Source organism: Pteropus alecto, unplaced genomic scaffold, assembly GCF_000325575.1.
Source record: "Pteropus alecto unplaced genomic scaffold, ASM32557v1 scaffold3, whole genome shotgun sequence".
Classification (NCBI taxonomy): domain Eukaryota; kingdom Metazoa; phylum Chordata; class Mammalia; order Chiroptera; family Pteropodidae; genus Pteropus; species Pteropus alecto.
Genome location: NW_006442484.1, coordinates 5,891,299 through 5,909,612, shown reverse-complemented (window position 1 = coordinate 5,909,612; position 18,314 = coordinate 5,891,299). Strand labels below are relative to the sequence as shown.

The 18,314-nt window shown below is 47.3% G+C and overlaps 1 protein-coding gene across 3 annotated transcripts in view; it reads left to right on the top strand.

The window, feature by feature from the left end:
- GLI2 (GLI family zinc finger 2) overlaps positions 1-18,314 on the top strand; it is a 245,479-nt gene that overhangs the window by 124,658 nt on the left and 102,507 nt on the right. The window contains exon 1 of one of the 3 annotated variants that reach the window (XM_025039273.1): positions 3,507-4,085. The exons of the other annotated variants lie outside the window; for them this stretch is intronic. The gene's annotated coding sequence lies outside the window, so the exon portion shown is untranslated. Of the gene's footprint in view, positions 1-3,506; positions 4,086-18,314 lie in introns of those variants that run through there. 3 annotated transcript variants of the gene reach the window in all.

The window sequence follows — 18,314 nt, the reverse complement described above, 5'->3', positions numbered from 1 at the left end:
AGACCAGTGAGAAGACTACATGCCCGTTGGTGGGTCAAGAGGGGCCGTTGGGAGATCTTGGAAGCACAGGCCTGTTTTGAGTTCCCCTGAGAGAGCTGTCACTGGTACTTTTCCTGCAGCCACCCGCCACCACTCTGCACCCCCAAACCCTCCATGGCCCCAGCCAACACCTGCATTGTCTGAGGACTGTCTGGCCCAGCAGTGCCTGCCCCTTCCCGCCCAACCCTGAGATAACACAACCCCGGCCATGGAATCCAAGCCATCTCTGCTTTTATGATGAGTGTCTGCTTTGCTTCAAGTGCTAGGACTTACCATGAATAACACACAAGTCTTTATTCTGTTTTAATCAGATGCTTAATGGCTTTTAGTCTGCTTAATTGCTAGTATTGTATTTTTAAGATAGAGGTTTTCACTGCAAGTATGCACTATTTTAGCCACATGGTAGGTTACCTTGGAAATTACAGGCTAACCGGGAAACCTACTAAGGGCTAACCTGGGAACCCACCCACTGTACATTATTTCGTATGGGAAAAATGTGTCTGAGCTCCAAATCATTGATTTATGAAATACTGAACTTTGAGAACAGAGCTCATTTGTAAGGGGAACAGCCTGCATTCAGAATAAAATAAAGGGTCTGATGTGTCATATCCCTCGAATGTACACATAAGCCCTGGGGAGGCCCAGCTGGGAAGGTTTATTCTCAGAGGACAGTGGATTTAGAAGGGCCCAGGAGGGGCCAAGAGCAGGAAAGAGGGTGTGTGGTAGGCCCGCAGGCATATTAGATCAGTGAAAAGGGCAGTTTGGCAGAAAAATGGCCTGTATGTGGGGGGCAGCTAGAGAATTAGATTTCCAAGGATGGTAACTAGATTTGGATGTCATCTACTGGGCTTTGGGGGAGCCAGAGTTTTAGGATGTGGAGTACTAGTGTCAGAGTGAGAGCCTGTTGGAGGAAGCTCCATGAGAGTGGAGTAGGTTTGGGAGGCCAGCTGGGGACCCTGGTGGGCTGCTGGAGTCCTCCTTCACAGGACCTGCACACGCTTCCAGGGAACGTGGCTCTGGTAGGCTGGGGAGAGCACAGAGGCTGGCTGCAGCCATGGGTTTGTTGCTAGACTATGTCTGTTTTCCACCTGCTATCTCTGGTATGGATGGGTTCCTCCCGGGACAAAGCAGCTCAAAATGTTCATTTGGGCCTGTGAGTCCTGCTCTGTGTAGACCCAGATGTATCTGAAAGTCTGGGGGAGAGAAGGGGAGGGAGCAGGGGCTAGTTAGCTAGACTTTCTTAGTTAGCTAGACTTTCTTAGTTAGCTAGACTTTCCGGAGGCAGCTCTACCCTGTCTTACCTGGGAAGGTCATTAGACAGAGCATGGCTTTTGTGCTCTCTGTAAGTGACACTCGTAAGTCACAGAAAGGGATTTCTTTAAAGCCCTCCGGGCCTGGTGGAAAGAGTCATGAGTCATGGCTGCGTATGGAAGGCCTGAAGAGGGGGAGTGGCAAACACCTCGGGAAGGCTTGTCTCTGGAGATGGTTGTGGGTCCCAGAAAGCAGCCCTTTCTGTGGGGCTTTCATTGTTAGGGTTGACCGGGAGCAGTCTCTTCCATATCAATAATGACTCCTCTGGGCCCCGAACACTCTCCTGAGGAAACTGAGGGGCAGGAAGGGCAAAGACATCTTGGGATTCTGCCACTCTTGCTGCTGTCTGTGTGTAGTATGAGGGACGGGGTGGGGAGGTGGGGAGACTGGAGTAGAGACAGCTTGAGCTTCTAGAATGCTTCAAAGTGTCACTGTAGTACTTTTGGAAGTTCCAGAATGGCCACGTTCCCTAAATTGAGAAGAACTCACTGAGTGAACTCACAGCGGGCAAATAGCTGCTAGGCTAGTCCTCAACCACACTCTCCTGTCAGAAGGGTCAGCATTCTGAACTGAAGGAGCTGGGAGAGGAGCTCCGTGCCATCCTCACCACCAGGGGGAAGTGTCTATTCCAGGCAAGGGTTCTCTCAGGACAGGGACAAAGGCTTTCTTCCACCAGCTTCCAGCCTCCCTGGGCCTTGTGTTCCCCTGAGGCTGAGGCAAAGTGTGGGTCACTTCCCTTGTTTTCTTTTTGTGGGCTTTGCGGTGCCATCTGAGGCAGTACCACCCAGAAGGGGTCTGCTTTTTCTTTTTGCTGACCCAGGAGATTTGGGGATGAGCTTTTTGTGTAATCGACCGAGACAAACTTCTGACCCTTTGCAACACCACAAGTAGCATCTGGTTTGGCCATCTTCTCCCCCACCCTCCCGTCCCAGGAAGCAGCCTTGACTCAGCTCAAGGACCGCTGCTTGGAGTGTGGAGGAAGTGTGTGCAGGGTTTGAGCAGTGCTGGCCCAGAGTCTGGAGAGCTGGGTGCCGCCCACGCCTGCTAATGTAGCCCCCTTATGAGTGCAGGGCCGCGCCGTGTGCTCTGCTCCTGGTGTCAGTTGCTCAGTGTGTCTCGGGGAGGGTGGACCCCCTCTCTTCAGAGGAGTGGTGGAGCTGATGGGCGGGCAGGCTGAGCCATGCCCCATGCCCTGTGCCCGTGGGCAGCATTGCCTGAACTGTGAGAAGGGGGTGCACTTGGTGTGTATGGGCCTAACTCCTTGCTCCTCACGCTGAGGGGTCTGTACACAGTTTCTTTGAGATCCAAGGGAGGCCACAGGGGGTCCAACTTTCTTTCATGGAGGGGGACCAACAGGCTTTGACCCCTCCGTAGGACACGTGTCTTGCTTTGGGGCAAGTTGTGCTCCTGAAGGTGTCTGTGGAAGGCCATGAGGAGACAGGCAGGGCTGGACAGTCAGATGATGTCAAGTAGGGACATGGAATCGGGGAACTCTAACAAAGAGTGAGACCAGGATAGGTCAGAGCGTAGGAAAGGGTGGTTGGTTCTGGAGTCTTCGTCCTCCAGGTCTGTCCATTCCCCTACTTCCTGTCCTGGGGTAAATCTCAAACATCTTATACTTATGTTCAATCCTTTACTTTAGGCAGGATCTCCTTTTTGGAGACAGAATGGCTGCTTTTCACATTTTTGATGCCTTGAGATCAAATGGGGAAAAACTATAGAGAATGTCATTGGGAGTGAAAAAGGGTGAAGATGATAATGATATTGACCCCTCCTCACCCTAGTATGCCTCTCCCCACTCTGTTAGCAGAAAAAAACAATTCTGCACATGGCAAATGCGGTTGCATGAGACCAGTGGTCCTGGCAGATCCACATGCCTAAAACCACGAAGGTTCACCCTTCTGTTTGATGGGAACTCCTTGTCCCAAGATATTTGCCATGTCCTCATCCTGTAAAAGGGAAAGGACAAGGACAGGTGGGGAGTGATTGTCCACAGCCTGAAAAGGATGCTACATTCAAACAATTGAAACTCTTCATGAGATTTCAGCTGGTTGGAGGTGGGGTCAGACCCTCCTGTGACTCCTGCATGTGAGGGGCCACGCTGCCTGAGGGAACTCTGCTCCCTGGCCCTGTGGCTCTAAGTTTCCATAGGGGAGCTGCAGCGAGCCAGGGAACCTTCCAGAGAAGGAATGAGACAGTGGCCTTTTCCACAACCTTACTAAACACCTTCGGCAAGTCACCCCACCTTCCTAGGCCTCAGTTTCCCCTTCTTACCCAGCAAGCCCTCTGGTCCAGATGGCCCCCCAGAGCCTGCCCAGCTTGCAATCCCCTTCTTGGGGTTGCAAAACCCTAAGCTTGAGGCATCATGCCACCCAAGCTCCGGACCCTTGCCCTGGGACAGCCCCTGCCTCATGGAGGACAAACACAGGGGCAGCTCCTCTCAACAGGAAGGGTTCATGTGGCTCCCAGCCTGGGAAAGTCACCCGTGGACAGGAGCGCACACCAGCAGCAGCCAGATCTCCCAAGTCAAGCCAGTCTGTGCATTAGCGCGTTCTAAACCCTCCGCCACCCGGTCATAAATGATTCATGCAGCCCCGCCTCCCTCCCAGCGGCCACTTGATGTTCCCTCCCGCTGCTCCATCCCGCGGCTCCTCGGGCGGCCTCTGAGCCAGGCAGTGCCCTCCCAGCCCTGCCGCCCCTCCAGGCTGCGTCCCTCCTCCCTCCAGGCCGGCGGGGTAAGTTAAGGAGAAAGGCAGCCTTTCCTGCGACACTTCAAGTGGAAATGAGGAGGCGGCTGCTCTTGTCTGCATAGGCCTGGCCTGCTGCTTTCTCCCGTTCCCTTCCTTGTGTCTGCCGAGCTCTAAGTTTGAAGCCATGAGAATTAGTAGGCGCAAGGCAGGGGGGTCCCTGCTGGAGTGGGGAGGAGTGGGGGAGGAGGGAGAAAGGCGGGGGGAGGGCGCGAAAAAAGCTGGGTGGACAGACTACTGTCTGGGAGGAGAGGAGGGATTTGAAGGGAGGACCGGAGGCCCTGAAGAGAAAACAGCGTGAAAGAAGTTCAGTGACTCCTGCTTCGTGATGGGGATGGGCGGGGGAGGCTGCCAGGGAGGGGACGGGAGGAAAATTCACATCCTCGATGCTAGGATTTCTTCCCTGCTTCCTCCTCCAGACAGACATACTTGGAGCCCCTCAAACTCTCTGGGTGCCAGCAAGAACTTTGAACTGGGAGTATCTTCTGAGATCTGGCAAAGCTGAGCTTCTGAGAGCTCCGACTCGCCACTTCAATTCCCAGTGGTCTTAGAAGCAAGGAGGACTCGCAGACAAGAATCTTTATTGTCTGCTGAGCAGAGCGACTCTGAGTTACTTAGAAAAATGTGTGTGTTAAAACTGAGCTTCTCTGGGGAAGATGCTGTTTTCACATGAGGAATGAATTTGGAGAAAGTTGAGTTTAAGAGAGAAGGAAACAAAATCATTTTTAAAAAGAATGTTCTAGAGGCTTGGCAAAATCTAGAAGACACTTTTTTTTTTTCATTGTTCCTTTTCTTTTTAAACATCCTTTCAATTCTTCTTTCGTTTGGCTTCCTAAAAGCCCTTACCTGGCCTGGCCTTCAAGGACCAAGGAAAGAGGGCCCCAGGGGTCCTAAATGTTGGAGTCTTATTCCAGTGGGGAGTACAGGGGGTGCTGCTTCTAAGGCCTTGTTAGCTGCTCCTTGGTGTAGAGGAAATTGGACCCTCATGGGAGAGACTGGCAGGAACTGAGGCCCCTGATCCCTGTCCTTGTTTGGGTTGGTCCCTGGGACATTTGTGTTTTCTCCTTTGACAACTGGAAACAAAGTTAGGTAAAGTGAGAGGCCTTCCTTGATGGCTGCCTTTAGGGGAAATGGTGACAGCAACCATGTATCAAATCAGCGTGTAACTGCTAAAGGAGAAATGGCTAGAAACCCACAGGTAGTGGATAGCATGGAAATAGTGGCTGTCAGCTAGAAAGACGCTCTTTGGTATTATAGAGGGCATCCATTCCCGGCAGAGGGAGCAGCATGTCACCATCCTCTAAGGGGGAAGGAGTAAATATGCTCCAGGAAGAGAGGAAAAGTCACTGTCCCTGTAATGAGGCAGGGCAGGGAGATGGGTAGAGGCGAGATGAGAGGAGACAAGCTGCCTGATATCATAGCTCACGAGGGTTGGGGCCCGATCCTCAGAGCAGCGGGAAGGACATGACCACGTGGCAGTGTGGGAACATCCCTTTTATCTGCTCTGTTGAGACAGGACTGGAAGGACAACATCAGAAGGCCACAGAAAGGATCGTAACAGAGATGAAACAGATGAGAGTGGCCTGGCCTTAGAGTGGGGACAGGAAGGGGACCAGCACTTCCTCCATCCAACTGTTTGTGAGACTGGGCAGAGCTGTGGTCAGGGGACTGGCCCTGGATGACAGTGCTCATGAATTTGAGTACAAAGTGCCATTTGGTATAATGGACACAGCTCAGTCTTGGCCATTTGTGGTTTTTAAACAAATCATGATCCCCACCTTCCAAACAATTTAGTCTTTTTTCCGGCCAGCCCCATCACAAACTTTTGAAGCATGAAATGAATTTTGCTGGCCCCTGCCAATAGGATCTTTTCCCTAGATAATGGATTTTATGAAATGGCTATAATCCTCCCAAGTAATGAGCAAAAGCTACATTCTCCAGTTGGACCCAGCATTCCTCTTCCTGATTTATGATATATTGGTTAAAATAGTAAACTGATAGCAGTTGCAAAATGGTCATCAATCACCAGGCAGTGTTGCTTAAACTATAGAAAGGTTTCTAGAAGTGAAATGCTGGAAGCCAGCGAAGGAACAATTTGGCAATCCCAGAGGCATAAAGCACCGGTGAAATCAAATCTGTGTGTTTGTACTTTGAAGTCAGAGGAATGGAGTGGCTAAGGAAGGAAGGAAGTACAAGTCAGCCCATTCCCAAAGGTCAAGGGATGACCCTCCTGGGCTCTCTCTGCTTGGTTCTCTTTCTAGACCATTTTGTAAAATTTTCCAAATCTGAAAATGTGTAAGTATGTTTGGCTAATAATGTGTAGTATTGAGTTTTAAAGCAAAGTCTATCAAAAATGTAAGTGGCATCTGTGTGCTTTAGCTAGGATCAAATTGCAAAGCCATCGAGTATTGGTGCTGGAGAGACTAATGTTCTTAGGGGGGAAAAAACTAGGTTTGCAGCATGATATTCACGAAATTGTCTCTCTCAGTGAGTTATTCATAGCTGTATATTGTATCATTAGTTCAATTGGAAAACTTTTCCTTTATTGAGTGACTGAAAGAATGAATGAATGGTGAAGAACTTTAGTGACTGCGTGTAGGCAAGCTCCCCATTTTATGGGTGAGGAAACCGAGTGCCGTGAGAGGGGGGAGTGACTTGGCTTAGGTCTCATAGGGAAAAGAATGAATGAATGGTGAAGAACTTTAGTGACTGTATGTAGGCAAGCTCCCTATTTATGGGTGAGGAAACCGAATGCCGTGAGAGGGGACTGGTGAAATTGACTTGCAATGACATCTACTGAAACTTGAATTTCACAGATAGCACTGACTCCCAGCTATGTCAGCTCAGTGCCAGGTCATCACTGGAGGGCAAGTGTAGGGTCAGAAGCCTTTGACATCTGTGGCAAGATTGTGTGGATGCTTCTGGCTCTCCAGCTGCTGAGATGGCCCACTGACCCTTGATTCCAACAAGTGTCTGTGCCACATGCCAGCTCTAGGACCCGCTCTAGGACCTAATCTTGCCGGAGGGCAACCCTAGCTCCTGGGAGGAGCCAGAGCCTGCAGCCACAGAGCCTAGGGTGAGACTGCTGTCTTCGCCATTTGGGGCATGTGATTTTCCACAAATCGTACAACCCCCTTGACCTCATCTTCCTCCTCTGTCACACGGAACCCCCTCCTGTGGAGTCTGGTGAACAGCAGGCAGGCAGTAGTGCAAACCCCATGCTTACTTCTCGGTTCATTGAGAAGCTGGCAGGCACCAGCTCTGGGCCGAGCCCTGGGCCTGCGCAGAAACTCAGAGTTCAACAAGCAATGGTTAGAAAGGCAGGGGCTGCTCGGGATTTTGGACACAGCTGTCAACCGCTGTCTTTGAGACCAGGATTCCCAAATTGAGGAAAGCAAATCTGGGACTTGGAGAAGTGGATTGGAAAGAATGAGTCATGGCTACACCAGTCACGAACCAGCAGGAAAACAGGCACTCATCTGCTCAACTCTGTCCTCCTCCAGGCCAGGGCCACTGGGCTTTAACACTCCCTCATGCAGCCGTCCCAGCACTGATTGTCAAGGCTGGCCTGTGCTCTCAGGTATCCCTGATGTGGACGCCTTCAGAACCTTCCTTATCCCAAGGTCATGGCTTTCTTCTCAAAAATGGAGTACCCTGCACACCCCGCACCTGCACTGAGTTGGGTGTGGTGGGTGCGCCATGGGCGTTTGTTCCGGGATGCACGCGAAGTGGGCTGGATCCTTGGAAATGAGGTGATATTTTCACTCCCGGATCCTTGCAGGGCTGGAAAGCAGAGTCCTGGGCCAGAGCCCCCACACACCCAGGCCTCCTCCATGTTCCCTCTCCCTATTGCCTCTCTATCCTGACACCCATCAAGACAGAAACTTTTCTCTCCTCTGTGCACCTGAGCTGTCAGAAGGTGAGTGCTAATCACAGCCGATTGTGCTCTTATAGGTGCAGGTTTGCAAAGGACGTCTTTTGTTCTTGTTAGAGTAGCTAACCTCTAAATCTATTTAATACCCCTTCCCCGGTTGTCCATCATTATGACACATGATTTTCCAAAGGATTTACTATTAGTTAGCAGCACAGGGCTTTCTCCCTGGGGTAGCAGCTACTTGCAGTGAAGAAAATGCATGTTCAATGTAGCAATTTGTCTTTTTTTATATATTTATTATAAGAGTAAATGAGTTATTGTTGGAGACTTCAATATTATTGCAAATTAGGTGCTGCACACGGAGCTGAGCCCATTTATTATGTTTCTCGACTCCCACACAAGCACACCAGTTCAGGAATCAGTTGAAAGTCCTGGCCCTTCCCAGGGTGAGCACAGGGGGACATGCAGACTGGCTACAACATCACACTATGCCACAGGCAAAAGAGTTGCACAGGTGGGAAAGGGAGCACAAAGTTTGTCATTGTGCCAGGCGGTCAAGGGTAGGGGGCTGATGGCTGGGATCAACAGACTGGAGGCAGCCGTACCGGTGTGACCCTAGTCTGTGAAACCTACCCCATGATCTGCTCTAAGCCCATGCTGTCATCCAGAGCTGAGGTTGGAGATCTGTGCCCAGAGTAGTCCCTCAGCCATGACATTGCTCCCAAGGTGCTGGCAGTCCCAGCTGCAGAGGCTGGGTCTGGGTTCTGATATAAGGTGAGCCCGAGAGATAAAGGTGTCTGGACCCCTGCTGAGGTGTTGCTGCTGCCTGGTCCAGTCTGTCAGTCACTTCCCCAGTCCAGGCAAGGGTGGACACAGGGGCTGCAGGATGCATGTAAGAGAGTTGAGTCCTTGTTCTCCAGTGATGAAGTCCAGATGGGAGAGTGAGCAGGCCTTGTGGGGTCAGTGCCAAGAAGGGGTGGGTGGAGTTCTTGACATATAGCCATGCCCTGAGACCAGAGGGCCTGCAGAGAAGGTCAGTGGTCAGGAACACAGGCTCGATGTCCTGGTTCTCTGTCACCTCCTATTTGCATGACCGTGGACAAGATGCTCAGCCTTGCTCTGAACTTCAGTTTCTCTTCTGTAAAATGAGGCTGATAATCCATAGGTGTCATTAGGATTAAGTAAACCCACATTTGTGAAACATTCAGCACAGTACGTGGCTCATAGGAAGGGCCCAGAAATGTTACTTGTTCATTTATTACTGAACTTTTTGGAACAGGATGGGCTAAACCTTAAATATTAATTATTTCTCTCAGTTGATAGCAGTAATACATGTGATTGACAGATAAGAAGTACCACCTAGAAAGAGCCAGTGGTAAAATTTTGGAATATGTGCTCTTAGAAATTATAACCGAGATGTTTAAAAGACATTTTAAACTCATTTAAAAGTAACAGTAACCCACTTCGTGTCAGTGAAAATAAGCCATTTTTTTTTTATGAAAAATACTTTCCAAAACAACAACAAAATTAGAAGACTGGCATTGTTTTCAATTTTCAAACCTCTTTACTGTCTGGCCTCATAGAAGGTAGCATTCTCATATCTTTTCTGCATTTGTTCTGCTCCATGAGAGCTTCTGAAAACCCCTACTGTCCACCCCTGGAAGAATAAGAATGAAAAAGGCAGACAGCTTCTTAAAGATAGTTTTGTCTGATGGGCCCCCTGAAAGGGTCCTGAGATTCTCAACAGTCCTCGGTCTATACTTCAGTCCCCTGTATAATGCTTGCAGAGTGTTTTTGACCTTCCCACCTGAGGCTGGGTTGTGTGCATTGGCTCAGTGGGCCCCTCAACTGGCCACATCCGTGTCAGCAAGTTTCCCTCCCCATCACTGTGAAACAGGACCCACACAAAATCTTGCTTATTTGTAGAATGTATTGTATGACCACTGACAGCATTTTCATGCCTCCTTGCAGTCACCTGTGGGGTAGACTGCCCAGTTCCTCAGCTGGCACAGCACTTTGTCCCGGTCACACAGGTCTCTGTGTCCAGAGGTTGCTCCAGGAAGGAGTCGTGTCCCCAAGGTCCAGGGTCCTCTATTGGCCTAGCTCATCCTATAGTCCACTGTCTGCAGACCCTGACCATAGGGAAAGCACCCAGTTCCTGCCTGTCCTCACCCCAGATGGCTCCTGGCTTGTAGGCCCAGCTGGCACCCCAAGGGCCAGAGTGATGGCACTAAACCACATGGTGCCTCCTTTTCAGAACTGCCCCTCAGGCCAACAGAGCCCAGTTTGTGAAGGCTCGGTGGGTCTGTGCAAGAGCCCCTGTTTGTCTTGGTTTTGGCCTGTGCTCTCAGGCCAAATTCACGATTTCTCAACTGGCTGGCCAGTCCTTTTCAAAAATTGGCCAGGGTATTTCAAAACTTTATTTCTTCAAAGAGAAAAATTCCTGGACCTGTGGCAAGGAAAAAAAGTTCTAATCATAATTGAAATGACCAATAATTAAAGTGGAATAGTAAGAGTTTGGAAATATTGAAACTCATCAGACACAGTGCAGCTTCCCCATTAGGAGAAAGGCTAATGGTGGGGAGGCCGGGGATCCGCGGCCTCTAGATATGTATGGAGGGCAGGCTGTGCTGACTTCTCCCTGCGTCAGCATTTGGGGAAGACGGATGTGCCCGGAAGCAGGCCTCACTTCTGTCTGTGTGAGTGAGGCCCACGTCGAACGTCTGAGAGTGGCATCTATCATCTGTGACCTGTAGCATTTGTACTTGTTGTTTATGGTCTCTTGGCATGCATTGTTTTCTCCGGGCTGAAATATAGCACGCTAATGAGGTATCTCTCTGCTCGGGAGGATGTAGGTGGCTCCGAAAGACACCCCGGCAGCATGCTGACTAGTTTGTCAACAGCTGCAAGCTGTGGCAGCAGCTGTCCCAGCAAAGGAGAAAAAGGAGTGGAGATGCCAGAAGAAGTTGCAGCTAGGGGATTGGGGGGATTGGTGCTAGGGAACCTCAGCTCAGTCAAGGGTCTGGCCTATAAGTCACTGTCTAGGGATATTTGTTTCTAAGACTGTGGGCCCTGGGGCCAGTCATTATAAGTGTAGTTCAGGATTATCAGGCAGTCCCTGGTTTGGGTCCTAGTTTCCTCACTTTTGCAGAGCCTGTGTCCTCCTCCATGAAGGGGGCCAGTCATTATAAGTGTAGTTCAGGATTATCAGATAGTCCCTGGTTTGGGTCCTAGTTTTCTCACTTTTGACCTGAAGCTCTGCTCTGGAGCCTGTGTCCTCCTCCATGAAGTGGGAAGTGATGCCCACTGTTGTAGTGTTAAGTGTTATGAGACTTGTCTGTGCTGGGTAAATGGCCGCAGGGTGGTACCTGTGGTGCCTGTGCCCAGCATTGCAGCTAACTGTCCACACAGGCACCCCTGCTAAGCTGGGACCTGGAGACAGGCATACGCCATACCTGTCAATATGCATTTATGAGCAGAGCGGAGGCTGATTCACTATTGTCAGCTATTTACGGGCTCTAACAAACCCTGTGTGGGCTCAGGAGCCTGGAGAAGTAGACCAACTTTAGAGGAAAAGCCTGAGAAATGACTCAGGCTGGGCATCTTAGCTTGAGGATTCCTGCACCGTATGCTGCTCACTCAGAAGGAGGTCTATAAGGAAGGAGCTATAGAGCAAAGTTCTTTTTGTGGGGAAATGGCCCAGTCAGTGAAGGGGCCAAGCTTGGAATGGATTTAAAAGCAGTTTTCAAGGGAGAGTGTTTTCTCAGATTAGAAGAGATGGGATAGATGCAGTGTGTCCTGCGTGTAGCAACCACCAAGAGTAATAATAACAGCTACTCCTGTTTATTGACTGCTGGCTATGGCCTAAGCCCTCTGCAGACTCCATATCTCTTCTTTTTCTCACAACGATCCTACGATAGGTGTGCTATTACCTATAAATTCTGTGCAATCGGTCACAATCCAAATCCTAGGAGGACTCTAATGGAATTCTCCAAGCTGAGTGTAACATTCGCATGGAAAAGAAAATGACCCCAAAGAGCCAAGACGGTGATGGGGGTTTTGCAAGAGAAGACAGTGATGGGGGTGGGAGGTTGAAAGAATTTTACATGGAAATTCACGATATCTGATTCTGCCATTAACGTTTTACTTTCCATCTGTCAATGCCTCTCTCCATCCTTGACTCCATTTGATTTTTGATGCATCTCAAAGTAGATTGCAGCCATCAGTAAAATTGTAAACTTTCGTATGAAAAAGATGCCATCAACCAAGTTGAGACACATGACAGACTAGGAGAAAGCATGTCCCAGATATGGAATACACCCGAAGGACAGAAATCTTGACAAAACAAAGAAAAAGAATGTCCAGTTTTTAAAAATTAGATAAAATATTAAAATAGTCAATTAATAGAAGATTTATAAATATAATTTAAACATAAGAAAAATCCCTCAACCTTCTTAGTACTCAGAGAGTATATATCAGATTGGCAAATACTTAAAAATCAGCTAATGTTTAATGAAGGACAGGAGCAGAGGGAATGGGCACTCTCCTAGGTTGCTGGTGGAGTGTCAGCTGAGCATGGGGTCTGCAGGGCATTTGGCAGTATGTAATCAGAATTTTCCCTTCTCAGGCTCTACCTGAAAAAACAGTTGCACATGGACCCAACGAGGCATGCAAAGAAAGATCCCTGTAGCATTGTTTATAACAAAAAATTGAAAACAACCTAAACAATCCAGAAATGGTTAAAAGAAACTATGGCATTTCCATCTTGAGGAATAATATGCAATAGCTAAAAGTGAGTTGGATGTATTCGTTCTGACATGGACGATCACTAAGAATCATTGTTAAATGAAGCATGAACAGAATGCATCTATTACTTGTGCAGTAAAGAGTTCAGAAACTTATAAAAATAACAGCCAACATTTATTGGGTCCTTGCTGTTCCAGATTCTATCTATCATCGCTAGTCCTCAAACTAAGTCTATGTAGTACTATTATTCCCATTTTACAGATGAGAAAAGTGAGGCGAGGCTTGCTAATATCCCATCCAAACTCTGCCTGCCTTCAAAGCTGTTGCTATTTCTGCAACTCATTCGCTTTGTCCAGATGTGAGAAAATGGCACCTGTGCATAGTAACTGCTCAGGAAACTTAATTCCCTCCCCACATCCGGTTTTCAGTCATTGTGATTCATTCAAATACTGTAATATCTAAAGGAATATACAGTTGCAGATCAGACACACCATTCAGTGGCAAGCTGGGAGGAGAAGGTAGAGGAAATGTCAGGGGCAGTATACTTGGAAAAGGGGTGAGTGTTCCTGGGGCTGTCCTCCTTCCTGGGGCTGTCTGGAAGTAACCTAGGATGCCCTACTTACTGTTTGTGTAAGAACAGCATTTCTCCTTTAGAAAGCTAACTCCTCAGGATAGTGTAATGGAAGGCTCCTTTCTCTGGTGTCCTGCTAGCCATGCTCTGACTTGGAGGCTCACCGAACACCAAACTGGGGCAGAGCATTGGTCACACAGCCGTGCCCGTCAAAGCTCACAAGTACATCCCTGCTGCAAAGATTCTTGAGATCAAATCTTATCTGCAGTCTCATTTATATTTTCTTTTGTTTCCCTTGCCCAAGGAGACATATCCAATATATATATATATATATCTCGCTAAGAGTAATGTCAGAGTTTACAAAGAGTTTTATGGTTTCAGGTCTTAATTTTAGTCTTTAATCCATTTTGAGTTTATTCTTGTATATGATATAAGAAAGTGTTTTTTTTTCCATTAGTTTTATTTTTTGAAATGTATCTCTCCAGTTTTCCCAACATCATTTATTGAAGAGACTGTTTTTACTGCACTGTATATTCTTACCTACTCTGTCATAGATTAATTCACCATATAGGCTTGGGTTTATTTCTTGTCTCTCTGTTCTATTCCATTAAGCTATGTGTCTGTCTTTGTGTCAGTAACATGCTGTTTGATTACTATAGCCTTGTAGTATAGTTTGTTATCAGGTAGTGTGTTACCTCCTACTTTGTTTTTTCTCAAGATTGCTTTGGCTATTCAGGGTCTTTTGTGATTTCCTATACACTTCAGGATTATTCATTCTAGTTCTCTGAAAAGTGCTACTGGTATTTTGATAGGAATTGAATTAAATCTGTAGTTTACTTTGGGTAGTATGGACATTCTAATGATGTGAATTTTTCCTATTCATGAGATTTGTATAAGTGTTCATAGATAAACAAATGGATAAAGAAAATATGGTACATATATACAATGGAATATTATTCAATCATAAAAAGAAAAAAATCTTATCATTTGTGAGAACATGGATGGACCTAGAGAGTATTATGCTAAGTGAAATAAGCCAGACAGAGAAAGACATAGCGCATGATTTCACTTATATGTGGAATCTGAAAAACAAAATAAATAAACACACAAAACAAACAACTTCATAGATACAGAGAACAAATTGATGGTCATCTGATGTGAGGAGGATGAGGGGGTGGGCAAAAAAGGGGAAGGGATTGAGAAGTACAAATTGTCAGTTATAAAAATAGTCACAGGGATGTAATGTACAGCACAGGGAATATAGTCTGTGATATTGTTATAACTATGTATGGTGTCAGGTAGGTACTAGACTTATTGGGGGGTCGCCTCGTAAGTTATATAAATGTCTAATCATTATGTTGTACACCTGAAACAAATATTGTATTAAGTATTGAAACTAAGTATTGTATGCCAACTGTAACTGAAAAAGAAATTTAAAAGAAATCTCATCTGCAAAGATACATGAGGTCAGATCTTATCAGAAAGAAGATTAAAATCCCTTCATATGGTTTAAATATTCGTCAGAGAAACAAGATTAGTAGAGGAGGACCTTCTGAGGGTTTGTAGCTGGCTGGAGAGGAATGGGGTGGAGGGATATGGGCGGGCCAGATGGCAGAGGTAGCACCTTCTCAGGAGTGGCCTTTCTCCATGGGGCCTCTGTGTGCCAGTCCTGGGCAGCGAGCAGGGAGGAACAAGGCTCTGCTGAGCTGAGCTGAAGCAGGCCCTGGAAGGCACCTGAGGACAGGTTGGTGCAGGCCAGTGTCTAAGGCAGCCACCTGTCTTCCCGCCGAGGTAGAGACTCACTCAGTGGAGGTTTATGCTTTAGGGCCTGTTTATATCCCCCCTTCCATGCCCTTATGTTTAATTGTAGATTCATTATTTGGCGTTCTTTCTCTTAAAGAGGCCCCCCCTAAAATCACATAAGCTTCAGGCCACATGGAACCTGGACCTTTCATTCGCACAGCAGGCAGCAGTGTGTTGGAGGGCAAGAGGTCTGATAAGGCCTAGTGTGGCACGGACGTGTAACTTGGGAGGTCCTTAACCTACCCCCACTTCCCTGTGACTGTGGAGACTGCTTCTCCAGCAAGCTCAGAGACGGAGGCTTACTCCTGACCATTGCCGACCCTGTGCCAAGCCCTGCTGATAACTCGCCCATCCTACCATGTCAGTCTGAACTTCCTGAAACTAGACTGCAGACCCGGTGGAAAAATCCTGTTACTTATTGGTATCTCTAGGGCCTCGAACACAAACACTCAAGAAAGTTTTTAAGTAAACGATTTTGATGAGGTTTAAAAATGGCCATGCATCCTTCAAAAGTTAAAATACAACAAACATTCAGTAAACTGCACACATCTTAAGTGTACAGGTTGGTGAAGTTTCATTTGAACACAGATATATATAACCAGTACCCAGATCAAGAAACTTACCGTGGTCAGCATCCCGGAACCCGTTGTGCTTTCCAGTCTCCGCCTTCTGGACATCCATACTCAGCCTCTGATCGTGTTGTTCAGCTTGTGTTCTTTATATAAATGGAATTTTGCAGTGTGTGCACTTTTGTATCTGGCTTCTGTCTTATGTTTGGGGGATTCATTCATGTTGTTACATGTAGTTGTGGTTTGTTCATTCTCATTGTCATTTGTTCATTCTCATTGTCGAATAGTATTTATTTGTTTTTTGTGTGTGTGTGAATACAGCGCAATATACTGATCTGTCCTGGTGTGTGTTGATGGACATTTGGGTTGTTCCAGTTTGGGGTTATTCTGTGCTGCTTATGAACATCCTCGTACAGTCTTGGTGAAGATATGTGTGCATTTCTGCTGGAAACATACCCAGGAGTGAGGCTGTGGGATCTTAGGTGTGTGTGTGGTCAGCTCTAATAAATGCTGCCAGCTGTTCAGAGTCATTATACCAGCCGCCTTGGTTTTGATACTGGAATTTGCTATTAAAAGGTTATTTGTTTATCTTTTTAAAAGAAATTATTTTATATTAACATCTAGGAAAAACTGTTCAGATTGAGATGGATACATAAAAGTGTTGGTTGAGCCTGGGTCCCTGTTAGGAAATTAAAGAATTGTGAACTTCAGAAAAATAGATCTTGAAGGGAATAGTCACTCACACTGACTCACCTATTAGTTCTTCCTTCAGCCGTAAATACTTACTGTGGCTTCCTCCCTCCAGGAGCCGGGTGAGAAAAAAAAAGAAAGACAGAATCCTTTCTCCTTATATTCTAGTCAGATGTATTAGTTACTTCTTGTGGCCAATAATGGCTCTAACCGAGGAAGACCATCTCTTTATACAAATAATTAGATGCAAGAAAAGCTACATAAGCAGAATCATGGAAGTAGTAAAGTCACTTTATAGTGTTTGAAGACGTGGCTGAGTAAAGGGGAATGTTTAAGTAAATTAATGCCCTTCTATGGAAGGAGACAGTATGGATACACTAAAATGGTATTTATGAAGAATCTTAATGACAGTACAATTTAAAAACTAAAAGCAGAATAAAGCATTAGATAGATAGATAGATAGATATACTGTATGAAAATTATTTTTAAAACGCATGTCCTGCAGCAAAAAGAAAAAAGCAAACTTGGTTTAATTTTTCTGGTTTTAAAAAAATCTTTCTTCTGCTGGAAGCCTTCTGAGTTCCCCCACTTCTGACTCAGGTCTGCCCTGTCAGTACCCACCCAAGTCTGGATGCAGCCACGGAGTGTATGTCTGGCACTGTTACCTCCCAGATCTCAGTGGTAGATCTGGTTCCTTGCCCAGCAAAGAGAGACTTCACTTTCTATGGCCTCTCGTACCCAGCTTCTGCCTCTCTGCAGCCGGCTTTGGCTTGGGCTAGAGGCCTTTAGCCAGGCACTGCCCAGCCTGGAGGAGTTCACAGAGCAATGGGGGAAATGGGAAAAGATCGGGTATTAGAGAGACTCTTAGTGAAAAGACTGAGTGACAGGAAGGGCTGGAGGATCAGCTGCAGCCAGGCCTGGCGGGGCCGTGATGCTGGTAGAGGTGCCGGTGGGGTCAGGTTGGTTTTAGCATTCTTGCTCTGGTGAAGATGGAGGAAGAGGCTGGCCAGGAGGCTGTTGCAGACTCTCTTCAGGCAGGAGATAAGGGCTATGCAGGGGTGTGTCAGGGAATCAGTAGGCTGGAAGGAGGAGGGCTTCGTAGACGATGGACGGCACCCTAGCCAGGCAGCTAGTCCACCTCTGGCTGCAGCACTGTCTCAGGCTGGACGCCTAGGAGATTATCAGGCTTCAGTCCCTTAACAGCTGGCTGTCACCCCGCAGTAACCCATAATTACTACTTAAGAGTTTGTGGATGAAGACCAGTAGATTCCAATTTAGTGTGTTAAACTCTGCTGCTCTAATGGGGAGCTTTTAACCCACTCTGCCATGTGAGAGGGACCCTTCAGCCAGTGGAGCAAACCAGTAATTTTCTTTAGCATCTAGCTGAGCTTCCACAGTCAGCTGTATTTTAGCATTTAGGATTTTAAATGCCAGTTAAAATGTTCACATGGAGAGATGTGTGTGTATTTTCATCTTCGTCTGCATGTCGTACTGGAGACAAGGGGAGGAATAAATTGGAGCTTGCAAAGCTGCAGTTCACTGTGCCCAGCTGCCCACACAGCATTCGACAGGCTGGATGTCCCCGATTCTGAACCTGCATCCCACTAGAGGCTCTTACAGGAGAAGAAAGGGGTTCTTTAAGGACCTGAGTGTGAGGGATGGGAAAGCAGGACGTTTCTCTTTACAAACAGGGAATGCTCGCCAGCTGAGTCCTCTGTCCGCATTCTTGGATCCTCATTGTGTTTTACAGGAATTTCTAGCGCCCAGCCATGGGGGTTTTGCTAATTGGGAATTTTAATTAGAGAATTGGACAAACTTAATTACTTTTCACTCAGATTTAAAGCAAGGGACTGATGCACTTTTTCCCCATCGTTTCCAGCCTGGGAAGGGCCACCTTATCTAAGTCAGGCTCTGCGGTTTTGTCCCTGTTGTCGGAAATCTCTCCTCCCACCGCATCCTCTGTC